The sequence below is a fragment of the Sinocyclocheilus anshuiensis genome, unplaced genomic scaffold (assembly GCF_001515605.1).
Source record: "Sinocyclocheilus anshuiensis isolate Anshui unplaced genomic scaffold, SAMN03320099.WGS_v1.1 scaffold446, whole genome shotgun sequence".
In the NCBI taxonomy this organism is placed as follows: Eukaryota; Metazoa; Chordata; class Actinopteri; order Cypriniformes; family Cyprinidae; genus Sinocyclocheilus; species Sinocyclocheilus anshuiensis.
The window spans coordinates 1,338,822-1,352,805 of record NW_015544247.1 but is presented as its reverse complement, the minus strand read 5'-3'; positions in this window follow the sequence as shown (position 1 = coordinate 1,352,805).

The window sequence follows — 13,984 nt, the reverse complement described above, 5'->3', positions numbered from 1 at the left end:
GCGAGGAATTTTTTAGCACCGCTGCTGTCTTAAGTGAGGAATTCATAAAACGCTGCCCAAACTGCCCGTGTATTAGAGGCTTTGAATGTACCTGGGCTGGCTGATTCCGGGGTCCTCGCAAATCTTCTGATTGATGACTCAGTGACTGAGAGAAAATTGTCTCCTATGCATAATTCATGAGGCTATCTATTTGCCCTTAAAGTAGCTGACAGGAAAGTTTCAGACTGTCTGCTCACAATCAACTTTCAAATCACTTACAAGCGGAATATCAAAAATAGACTAGTGAGGCCAGGGGCCCCTTTCTTGCCTGAGATATTCAAAGAGCAAAGATCAGTCTTTTACCTTTATGTGAGTGACAGGTCAAATGCTTTATGGATGATTCCACACAGCCATTGAAATCTGGCTTTGTAAATGCAGGGGTATTTATACAATAAATGTTCACATGCAGAGGCTATTTGCAGGCAGATATAAAGGAAAGCAGGTGCTATTTGCACCCTAGTGTAAATACTAACACACACTGTTTGCTTTATGAATAGTAACATGCTATTATAAAACATGAGATACATAATATATAGTGTATATATTATAATTATTATTAAATCATAATTATACCATATATTATTAGTATTTTCTTTAGTATTTCATAGCATATTTTAGTATTTTTTCTGTAGCCCATTTTTACACTGTACATCTAATTATATTATATATGCAGACTACCAATCAAAAGCTTTTTTTTAAAGAGGGTTTTGAAGTAAGATTTTTACATTAATACTTTCATTCAGCAAGAATTTTTCAAACTGATCAAAAGTCACAGTAAAGACTGTTCAAATTAGATTTTTTTAAATAAATGCTGTTCTTTTGAATTTCCATTCATCAAATAATGCTGAAAAAAGTATTGATCAATTATAATAAAAAATAAATATTGAAATCACTACTAAAATAAATAAAACGTACTATTACAATAAAATAAAAATATAACAATAAAAAGTAATAAGTAAATAAGCAAATACATAAATAAATAAGCAACAAGTTGGATTCGAATTCAGATTGCTCAAGTAAAAAAACGTACATTCTCTACTCTCTAAGTCATACATCATTTTGTATTGTATTGAATTTAGACTATTATGGTGCAAGTTGTGCTGTATGGCCAGTGGTATTTACCCTTATAATGCAAATAGTCACTCTACAATCTAAAAAAAAATATAGGTACTGTCATAAATTCGTTTTCAAAAAGTACACTAACAAAAAGTGAAGTACAGTATATAATATTGTTTTGAAGCTCTCAGGCACATGTTAACAGGATAGCAAAGGTCTCATCTTCCCCAAGGCGACTGTGTGAACGAATCTGCGATAATACTCGACACCATGTTTGCAGACAAAGAGGGGGCAGAGGAGCCTGTGACATTTCAAAAACTTATGTAAGAGACTCTGTAAATCTATTTTGTATTGACTGGGTGCCACGGCCCTGGCCCCTGTGTAACTGAACTCTGCCTTTGTCCCTCTGTCCCACTGACTCCAGAGCACCAAGTGGCCTTACAGAATTCCTGCCCTGTCCAGTGAAATCCCAGAGAGGGGGGTGGTTATAGTGGTCAGACCCGTCCCAGTTCACTCTTCCCATCCTGTGCTTCAGCTCTTCCTGCACAGGCTCCATCGACTTGTCACAGACATCAGTGAGATTGACTGCAGGGGCAGATGCGCAGTTTTAACAGGTAACCTGATCCAGCAGTCCCATCTGGCCACCAGCCTTCCTCAATTCACACTTCACCCAAAGAACACATCAAAAGATGCACACTCTTTGTGCAGTGCAGAAACATTGTCACATACATTATACATAAAGTATAAAAGCGTACGTGGGTTTTCCAAGCAGGTTTGCCCTCCGTTTGTTTGAATAAAGCACAATGTAAGCTGATATATGGCATCATAATCAGGCTTAAACTGAACCCTAGAGGGATGGCCGCAGTTATGCAGATTAGCAGCTTATGGATAATCATTAATTAGCTTGATTTTTTTTGTCTACTTTTCTTTTGCAGAGGGGATGTTGAAATGCATGCATTGTGTCTTCAGTGTGGTGCTTGATTTCTAATAAGAATTGCAATTAGAAGAGGCTGCGAATGCTCCAGGAGGACGTAGGCTTCTCAGACAGATGGAGTGTTTAATTGCACAAAGCCTGAGAAGCTCGTCCCCTGCCCTGAAAGGGAGGGGGGGTCGTACTGTGAGGGGGGTGGGGGGCGGAGATGAAGTGATTTTTTTTTTATGGTTGTTTTTTCACAGGCCACCTCTTGGTTATGGGGACAGAGTAGGGAAATCTGAGAGAGTGGTGCCCTATGGAGTTACTTGCAAGCATGGACAGATCATCACCCCCCTCCACCGCCGATCAATGCCAGACTCATCGTCCGCCTGTCATTGGCTCTGGTAATGACTTATTTCCTACCAAAATATTTTGTCAAGCGTCAGTGCAGCGAGTCCCCACTCTCGGCATTGGCACCTTGGAGATCTATCGGCAACCTCACTATCATCTTCCGAGAGAGGGGAGGACATTTTTGTCAGACCCCCCACCTCTTTAACAAACACGGCCACACAAGCCATGTTTTCCAGATACTGCTCATACCAAACATCCTCGTAGTACTCTCATATCTCCTTACGAGCCTGAATGAGGAAGGAGTTCTAAAGTGAGAAGGTTTGTGGAACCAAAAATGGTTCTTCTATGGCATCGCTTAAAGAACCTTTTGAAGCACCTTTATTTTTAAGAGTGTATGAGCTATGTAAACACAATTCAGTATGTGTTATGTTGGGGTAGCTTACTTAAAGTAAACTCTCAAATAGCAGTGGAATCACATAATCTAAAAACAACATAATTAAAGATATTGCTCCCTTATACCCTTGTATATTATATATATATATATATATATATAGATAGATAGATAAGGTTTTTAAAAAAATAATTTTTAGCAAGCATGCATTAAATTGACAAGCTGCATTAAATTGACATTAAATAAATGCACTATAAGACAAGTTTTGACAAAAACATTCAGCAGCACAACTGTTTTTAACTACAATTGTTTCCTGAGCACCAAATTAGCATATTAGAAAGATTTCTGACAGATCACTGAAGACTGGAGTAATGGCTGCTGAAAATTCAGTTTTGCCATCATAAAAATAAACTACATTAAGATGTCTATTGTACTGCATGTTCACATTCAACCTTACAAACACTACACTTAGAAATAAGGTACCAAGCTGTCCAAGCTTTCAAAAGGTAGCTATTTATATGATCACTTTAAGTACTAATATGTACCATTTACAGGTAAATAAGGTACAAAGATGTATGAGGCATTTATATCTTAGGCTTTTTTTCTGAGAGTGTATTAAAATGCTTCTAATTTGTAAGCAATACCTTCTGCATAATTTACTTGTACATGAGTGAAGGGAATACCTATTATATATTTATGCAAAATTAACATTACACACTACACTGAAGCGCTTACAAGATATTTAATATCTAAGTACTAATAAACAAAGAAAACTGCAAAATCAAGTTGTTTTCTGTATTTGCAACATGCTTATAAATAATCATTTACAGCGCACATATCAACTAATGATTGTATCTGTGCATTATCATTTGAATAATAAGATCATAATCAATGGTGATACTAATTATCTAATCAGTTTCCCTGCCTGCATGGAGTTGACGTGAGATGTGAGCACAAAACAGACTCATTTCCACTGACAGCAAGCACTCCATCTAATGGTGGAGACGGGACACAGCACAACGAGGCCCAGAGTCCGCCTACCGCCTTCTTCCACATAACCAAGCCTCTGCAGAGCCGGCCTCTGAAGTCCCACCCAGCCAATCCTCCCTAAGACGGCAGGTCACCGCCACACTCAAGAGTGTTTGACTGACATCTGCTTTTGTTATTGTTTGTGCTGGGGTAAAATTAATATTTGTTTGCATGTGGGCAGCATGAATGGCAATGTAAGGAGCCCAGGGACCCGAGGCACACTCAACGGCGAGCAGGAAGCCTTTAATGAAGGAGCCGGCTCCATTACGTAACCCCTTGGAACCGAGGCCTCGCTTCCTGAAACACTTAGCCATATCAGTGTTGTTTAGGAGTTAGCGTATGCTGCCAAGGGCCCGGTCGGATGGATGTGCGGCAGCAGACTCTGACATTTAGCAGGGAAGGGCTAATTATGAAAACAGGGTGGTGGGTGAGAGGGAGCTTCAATCCTGCAGCTAATGGACATACATATGCCACTTAACTTCTGATCTCGGGTCACAGAGTAAATAGAGATAAAATAGCTCATGCTAGTTGGCAAAGCATTTGAATAATGAAAGATAATTTCAGGCTCTCTGATTCCATTTCCTCAGCGGTTCCTGAAACGCACAACACAAACAAATCAAGATGTGGTGTAGTAACATTGCTGTCTGATCTCAGATAGAAACAGGAGAGAGAGGGAGGAAGAGGGAGAGGGAAAAGGGAGAGCGAGAGGGAGAAAGGGAAACTCTAGATCCAAGCGAGCGAATCAACTTGAGTCAAGTTGAATAGGCGAGTCAGCGATCGTGGTCACCATGTCAGGTCACATAGATACGCCTCCGCGGGTGACACTGGAGAACCGGCCGATAACCAAATCCACGGCGCAGTGTTGCATTATAGGATTAAGGATGGATTGCAGGGCCCCCGGTTTTCATCGTGTATCAATATGGCGATTCACCTAAGCTGCCTCGGGGTGCCTCAGAGGCTCACTTTAACACGTGGGACTTCCTCAAGTGATCAGCCGAAGCTATCCACGCAATCTCACCTCAGAGACCTGACATTCCTCTCGTCTGCTTGAGTGCGAAGGGCAGATCGGGACAAAGCAGCTCTCAGTGTGCTTATTCAGGCGGCGGTGGCTAAAGTCTGGCCGTTGACAGACGACCCACCTCAAGTGGCCGCAGACCAAATGCCTGGACGTTTCTTCTGAACCCTAGGCCGTGACACTGGGAAGATGTATAGGAATTAGAGGCTCACTGTGATAAATAGTATCATTTAATTACCAGCAAGCCCTTGAGGGGATCCTGATTTGTTTGTGATGAGTATTCAGTCCAGCAGTCAGCACTGTTGAAGTGTGCACTAGACAAAATGAATATCTCGGGCTTCTCAAATATCCTGTATCGTCTCTGGATCTTGAAATAAGCATTAACAATTCAAGCACAGGGGAAACCAAAGGTGTAGATAGGAAGGAAAACATACGTCGCCCCTCTACAATATCTCTCTGAAAGGCCTCGAGGCCAGCGATATGGTTTTACTCACGTGAGACCGAATTGTTGTTCCTCCGTGTGAAAAGGTAGACACTTAAGCCTTAATGTAAACAGTCATCATTTATTTAAGCAGGCCATCTCTTAAACATGAATGGGTAAATGTTTTGAATACCGGGGGCTTTAGTTCTTAGCAGGGGCCAAATGTCTCCCCTTGACCTTGCAAATTCAAGCAGGGGACACACAAACACTTACATGTCATTCGTCACCCTGATTTTATGCCTGATGGAAAATGGTGGTGATGACAGTTCGCTACGAACTCCCTCCCTCCCACCCGACTTTCAAAAACACACAAAGGCACATTAAAGGGCAACACGGGAAAAAAGCACCAGATATACTTCATTAATCTCTTGGGAGCTGGGGGGAAAAAAACGTGCGATTGAAGGAATTGAAATATTTCTCTCAGTCAGATGAGAGAGAGTTGTGTAGGAGCGTGAACGATGTTTGTCTATGTATGTTTACAACAACTGTCATTAAAGGCACAAGAAACAAGATGGCTAATGTAAGGCGATCCCTCCCCCTAGCTGAATAATTCATACCAGCTGCAAGGTAGAGAGAGCAGCGCATATTCTTCCTTCCTCACCGCTTGCCTCTCTCACCCTTCTCTAAGGGTCTCTTGGGATGGATGAGTTTCGTTCCTGGTCGCGATGAGTAGCCATTTACCGCCTGATCCGTGCTCCTTAGGCCCGACTCTCTTCCTGTCTCCTGAAACCAAATTTGCTCATTTCAGTCACCTCAAAGCAGACTTGTATGTATATATTTTCAGGGAAATTTGATTGTCGGTATGGATTTTTCAATCGGTCTGCAGATCGGGTTTAGAAATATGTAAACTGTTGTGTTATTTCATCAGGCCCGGCAGAGGAACACATACCTTAGATACTGAACATCCAATACGGTGGAGTGATCTTTAAGCAAGACAAGTCGGACATAAGTAGATTAAAAAAGCCATAATGGGGAAACAAGTGCCCATTTCAAGTGCAGCCGAAGGAAATTTAAGACCTGGAAAGTTGCATTATAAATTTTTGATCGAATTGACGATATTTTCACACTGGCTAAAGCCTGAAACCTGAACCTATATTTTCTGTCTTTGGTTTCCTTTCTTGAAGAACCCTTAATGTGCCAAAGATGTACTACTTAAGCTCGGGTTACTGTTGTCGGTTTGTACGTTAATGTCTGAAAAGTTCAGATTGAATTTGAATCGACCAATATGCATTAAAACCACTGTTCTTTAATCAAAATCTTATATGATCTGAAAGGGAATGTAACAAAAGCTTCCCATTCTTTCAACATCCTGCTCTTTTTGGCCTGTCTAATCCAGTTGAGGTCTGAATGTGGTCTTTCTTCTCTTACAGCAGTGGAGGGTTACTGCAGGAGATGGACAAATTAGCCCACACCTCCATTCCTGAGCGGGGCTATTGTATATCGCTGCAGTCTGTTCATGGAGTGGAGGGACCTGCACAATGAGCCAAACTTTGTTGCCGAGTCTCTCTCACTCCATTTCAAAGCAGAATTTTAATCTGCGAGTTTATACCAGCTTTTCCTTAATTAGATCTTCATATTGAGTTCACCTTAAATAGATATTTGGGTCTGTTGACGTTTAATACCATTGAAATATTAATATATGCTATCCACTGTCACCGTTTTTTTAAGGTCAAACACATACTATTCAAACATTTGGGGTTAGTAAGAAGTATCTTATGCTCACCAAAGTTACGTTTATTTGATAAAAAAAAAAAAAAAAAACAGTGTAAACTTTAATATTGTGAAATATTACAATTTTAAATAATTTTAAAATGTAAATTATTCCTTAATTTTCAGCAGTCATTACTCTAGTCTTCAGTGTCACATGATCCTTCAGAAATCATTCTGATATGCTGATTTGCTGCTCAAGAAACATGTCTTATTATTATCCGTGTTGAAAACGGTTGTGCTGCTTTATATTTTTGGGAAACAGTGATATATTTTATCAGGGTTCTTTGAATATTAAAAACAGTTGATATGAACAGCATTTATTGTAAATCGAAATATTTTGTACCATAATAAATGTTTTATTGTCACTTTTGATCAATTTAATGTGTTCTTTCTTGCTGAAGAAAAGTATTCAATTCTTTCAACAAAAAAAAAAACTTTATTTACCAAAAATAACTTGGAACAAAATAAAACAAAATAGCCAAGCATGACAATAATTACATTTCTTAATAAAATACTAATGGCACAATTTCAAACCAAAAGAATATGTTGAGTGAAAAACAAAACAAATGTATCTAATCAAAAGTATACCTTAATGAATTGACGTAAATATAATTTTAAAATAGAGAGATCTAAATTAAGGAGAGAGTGTTATTTAAATCATCTGTGTCCGTACAACATTAAGAAGTTTTTGTATTTCTTTATGTGGAGTGAAGTTTAGTGCTCAAGCAATGCTCAGTGCATGGCCCAATTCAAAAAGCAGAATTAAAAAAAAACATGGTTTTCACAAGGTACAGGGAGGAGCAAGGGATTTGACTTGGTGCTCATATAGATTATTTAGTTATTTGTTTTTATGCATCTTTTTTTTTTTTTTGGTGTATGGGGATAAACAAATATATGTAGTAAATTGCAACTAATGTATTAAGATAGGATCGAGATGACATAATTAACTTGATTATTAATGAGGAGTGGAGAAGGGGTAGGACTAAATAAGTTATTAAATAAGTTTTTTCTTCTTACTCCTTTTAGGACAACTACAATAATTAATATTGTTTCGTTTATTCGTTTTTATTATTTTTACATGTTCGAAATAAAGTCACAGTATCAGTATCAGTAAATGGCTCTCTACTTTTAAGATAGTGGTGGATCAATATTTTAAGATGTTCTCCCTTGGAATTTCCCATCAATTAAGATGCCTCTGAACAGCACTTCATTTTCATAATTCAGTTGCCCCAATTTGAAACGTAGACAATGTTGTCGTCGGTCGGGTCTCCGATGGAATAAACGTCTCGTCCTCCAACAGATGTGACTGAAATCGTATTGGGAACACTTTGTGCATTAAGCTCTGAATTCTAAATGAACTCAGGCCTCAGTGATCCAACCCAAGCAGACACTTAAAAACTGACACACAGGAACCTGGAGAAATTACTTAAAGGATCAGTTACGTCTAAAATGATGGAATCAATAACAATATTTTCCCTCAGACCCCACTGCACTGATAAGCAAAATCCTTGCTTAAAAGCCGCATTAAACTTTAATCGGGTGCAGTTTGCTCCGGCGACTGGTAATATCTGGACAGCTGTCTTCTGCTGTGTTTAAAGCTTGTTTCCTTTGCCATTTCAGTGTCATCTACTAATTGCCTTTTCTTTGGGATACATGATCCTACTGAATTCAATCATAGAAGTATGAAACAGGGAAAGGCTTTTTAGGGGGTCGGGTCAGAAGAAAACAACAGAGTTTGAGATGCTCTCTGAGCCTTGGCTACATTTGTCGGCTCCATCCCAAGTGACTTCATTTAGCATCTGATTTCAAGCCATCAAGGGATGGCTATTTGTTTATTGGATTTTTTTGCATGTGTGAAATCTTAACGCAACCCATCTTGGAGCAGGTCCTTGCTTTTCTTCTTGTCTACTTGCCAATTTCCCACCTACACATGGAACATGCTTTACACGTTTTTCCCCTTTTTTCACATTTAACCGATGGTGTAAAAAATTAGGAATTTATATTTAATTTATGCACCAATACATCATCTATCAAAAAAAAAAGGCTTCATGTATTTGTATTTTCCTCCTCATGCGTAGCTGAACTATGGAAAGCCACATCATCAGTCACCATACATTTGTATTTCAAGTACAATAAATTACTCCTATTGTGGTTTATGATAGATTGTATGTGAGAATCCCCCAGATGTCTGAAGAGAGGAAGGTGCTAGCTGGATTATGGAGGCCCCAATCAGTATTTACTTGAAAAGAGAAACTTAGAAGAGGTCGATTTTAGCATCTCCTTCAGGTCTGGGACCAAGGCAGGCTGTGATTTCACAAGTGCAACCCAAGCAATCACCGCTATCCCCTGATTGCTTGGCCTGCGTCTCTGAGGATGCTAGGAGCGAAAGATTATCTTTCCCCCAAACTTCCTCTGATTGCCGACTTCAAGAGGCATGCCTTCATCAGCCAACACGCCGACAGAACCTCACCATCATAATGTAGTATTTATTAAAGACAGGGCTATTTAAGCCGATCAATACATTTAATCTGTCTGTGCCTTTTGCTGTGTAGGGTAGAAAGGCTAACACAAAAGATAGTAGCTCGAACTTAAACAATTTTACCAAAGCGTTTAAAAAGGGTTTATTTATGCATAGCTGACACATAAATAATGAATGTATCCATAGACTTGTAAAATCAAAATCAAAATTAACATTTATTTTTGTATCACATTATATTAAAGTGAATTAAAAATATGAATTCATAAAGAACATGTTTATATTAAGCAATAAAAAAGAACATGTTTATATTATATTATATTATATATTAACTGATCTGTAACTGATCAACATTTTTCATGTTTAACAAGTTTCAGTCTTACTTTTGACATTAAAGGTAGTATGACAAAGGAATTAGTAAAAAATATTAAATGCAATTAATATGAGGAAAATATGAGAAAAAAAGCTGCAAAATCAAATAAACCGAAAAATACTGTTTAAATAGTTTTAGGTTAAATATAGCATCTGACACAGCAAAAAATTATCATAAAAAATACAATTTCAATAAAATGTATACATACATTACAAGATGTACTATTTAAATTATACATTATTACATTTATTGTTAAAAAAAAATTCTTATAATTTTTCTTATTTATCTCATTGTGTAAATCCTGAGTATTTACATTTTTACATTGTTGGACCATAGCAAAATATAAAGATGCAAACATAAAACATAATGTCACCAGAGCTCAAACCTTGGATTTCTGAATTAAAAAAAAAGTAAATGGCATCTAAGGTATTAAGAGCAAGCCGGTCTAATTGGGCTTCAAGACTTCAAGAGGCACCATGAGAACCTGTCTATTTATACTCCTTTCTTAACGGTAGCCATGGAGCAGGTTTGATGTATTGCCTTCCCTGTCTAACTCTTCACTGCCTCTCCAGCTCTAGCCAAGTATGAAGATCTTATCAGCTGCTGGTTCCATTGCCCCAGGCCTTTTCAGACCAGCACGGCTTAGTTTACGGAAATCTCTTTTGATACACACCAGTGTATCGGTGCGCAATAGGAAAATGTTGTTCTGACTACAAGACACAGGCTTCCAGATAATGTATGCCACTAGCTACAAATCTTTGTGACTGTTATTAAAGGGAATAAAATGTTATTCTTTTCTAACAGTGTTCTAATCAAAGTGAAATCATGATGCAAAATCAGTTTTGAGCTTAAGAAAAAATTAGGACTAATTGAGTTTTACCTACTGATTCCAAAGAAGACGTCTTTATATGACATACGTCTGAGTAAAAGACTACAAACAGCTCCCCCGTGGTGAAACTACTTCCTCTTTGACCATTCTAGAACTGCTTACAAAAAGCGTCTGCATAGCTGCTCCCACCTGGTTTAACCCCAACAGGAACTTATCAATTCATCTCTCTCAGAACAGCTCGAGTCGGGGTAATCCTCCCATTAAACTGTTTCAACTTCTCTGCCCATAGACAAAGGATGGGTAAAGGGCTTGTAGGAATTGTCTTGTTTGGGCTGAGGATCTTCAAGAGGCTTAAGGCCAAACACTTTGTAGATGCCATTTGTCTCTCTGCACATTCAATAATCCTGACTTTTGTCAGGTCATTAGAGCTCATGAGGACCAAACTCGAGGCTCTGGCCTCTCTGTCCCTCCTTAACCGCACTTAAGGTGAGCCTTAACCCAAGTGTCTTGAGGACGTTTCACTTTCTCCAGCTGTCTAAAGGGAACTTAGGGACCTTCTGAGGTCAAAAAGCCTGCTTACGTCACCGTTTGCAATTATTTGACAATAAAACGAATAACAGCAGCTGTATGTCAACAGTACGGGTTAGATGTTCTCTTTAATTTCACAGCTAATTTTAAACAGCTCTTAGGCTGCGAGCAAATTAGCATTCTTAGTGGTATTAATTTTCAACATACTTGGATTGTATCACCCTTATAGCAAATGCACTATAGAAATCAGAAAAGAAGCTCTCTGCATACCAGCTGTGAGTTTTTTTTTAGGATATATTCCAGTATGTCATCCAGCCAAAGCATTTCAGAGTTAGAGCTGAGAGGCAATAAAGTAATTAAAGCACCAGGGGTTCAAACATTCAATATCATTTTCCAAAATGTGTTTAATTAAAATTAATCATTGGCTGCATTATATCGCTACCTGTGGTGAAAAGTGGTACAGTGGTTCTCACTGTAGTCAAGCATTTCTTTGATGGTTGGGATTGGAGCTAGCAACGATTTAAGACGTTGCCAAAGAGTCTGAATTACAGCAATCTATTGCAATCTCCTTCATTCCACATTTTCCATTATGATGTGTCTTTTTAGAATCAAATAATTCCTCCCAGTGGGACAACATGAAATCCCCAGCCCTCATCAAATTCATCAAAATGTTTCCGCAGTGCAAACTGAAATTAAAAAATACTTTGAAAAAGGCTAATGTTTTCTTCTGGCGTATTGTAAAAATGTTAAAATCTTTGAATAATTAATTGAACCAGAGCTTGATGAAAACCTCTTCGGCTGATATCTTAATTTTTTTTGCCCATTAGAATATTTAACATCACTTGTTAAAAACGAACATGGATAAATCTCAACTGATGTGTTCTGATCCATGAAAAAGGCACTTGCTATATGGTGTATACGTCTATATGCATTCAACTTGCTTTACATTCATCAAGCCAAAAAAAGGGAGGAATTGATAAAACATGAATGTGAATCCACCTCATGCACAAGTAGTAAACTATATTTATGAAATCAGTGCATTTGGGAAATATGTGCTAGATCCCAGGACACAAAATCCAGCAGTAAGATTTTCATTAGCTCAATGCTAGTGAATGTGAAAAAGCAGAAAGAGGAAAACAGTCCAAAGATTGTAGACAGAATTTCCTTGATTAAATAATGAAATCCCCCGAAGGCTTCATTTGAATTTCACACAATACTATAATTAAAACCCATATAAGTTAATGCCGGCTAAAAACTTGGAACTTTCTTGCGAAAAAAATTAGCATCACAGTGGCCTCTATCTCTAGTAAATGATCAAGCTGGTTTTGCAGTGCACTAACACTAACCGATTCAAAGTGCTATTTCACTACGCTACCGAGGATTTGACCTGCTAATTAGTAACAAAAGTAATGTACGACCACAACAAGCAAATTACTAAACACACAGCCATGATCTGTGACATGCTGGATATAGCATGCGCGCCTTGGTAGTGCCAAACATATGGACACAAATCATGCACTGGATTTCATATATCATCAGAGTGCTTGTAGCTATCAATTCACATATGTTGCATAAGAGATAAAAACATGCGTAATGCTGTAATTTTCTCAGCCACACTTTCAAAAACACTTAGTGTGAATATACAAGCATTTATTTCCATGGGAATGGGTTTTAAGTGCAACCTCCTGACCTGTTTCCCCCCACTTCCTGACTGGCTGAAGATCCAGCAGACTGACACAGGAACTCAAGGGGGAGGCATAGACACCTGACCTATTAACAGTTCATTAAGAAGATTTAAATGATTTTGCCACTTCTGCTACTGACCTCCTGGGACCGGGCTCAAAGTTGTTTCCTGCTTGTGGAGGTTGTAAGCATTGTGCACTTCTGAGAAGCCCTGCCCATTCTAATGAGCTGCATTGTTTCCCTCCTGAGGAGGTCTGTGCTATGAGGAGGCTTAAGGCATCACAGACCGGCTCCTCATGTGCGGTGCCAATGTGTTAATCATCTTTATATCATCTTTCTATCAAGCATGTTTCTTCTGTGGTTGGATGAAGTAAAAATACACATAATTTTCCCACCCTCTCAGATTTGACGCAGCCACCACATAATGATGCTCTGTGTAGCAGTAGGAGGAATAATTTAATCCATAGTGAAAGAAGTTTCTATTTCCGTTTAGTTCCTGTTGTAACAATATATTTCCAGCTCATTAGCATGAAATTAAATCTCTCATTAACAACTGTAAAGAGTAAGGTCCTTAAATTTGTTTTCGTAATCAAGTAAATCCAAGTTCCAGCTTGTATTCCTCACCCTTGTCCTCTATGTCCACTCACTCTCAATTAAGTGTATTTAGTTGCCTCACATTTGAGAGGAAAGCCTGCCTTGTTGCCAAATGAGACTGCGCACGTGTCCCGTTCTCTCTCAGCTCTGCAGTTAGTCATGGTTTACTCTCCAGTCTTGCACTTAATAGATCATTAGCATGTGTAACTTCCACCGATGAGGACACCGCCTGGGTACATGATGCAACCGAGTGCCTCATGAATAAAACTGAAAGAGGCAATGAGCCTCCATTCACTCTTTCAAAACCGCAAGGCCCTATAAGATGTCATGGAAAGGCAACGAGTGTGTAGATTTACCTAGAGGTTCGTAATAAAACAATATAAGGAATGCCTGGTAAGGGTAATATAACGTATGAATTTCAAGCCATCGAGCCGTAAAGCACCCAGCCTCCCCGGATAAGCAAGGGAGCTCAAAGCAAATGAAAGTCCAATAATTCAAGCCTTCCCGAATGTATGA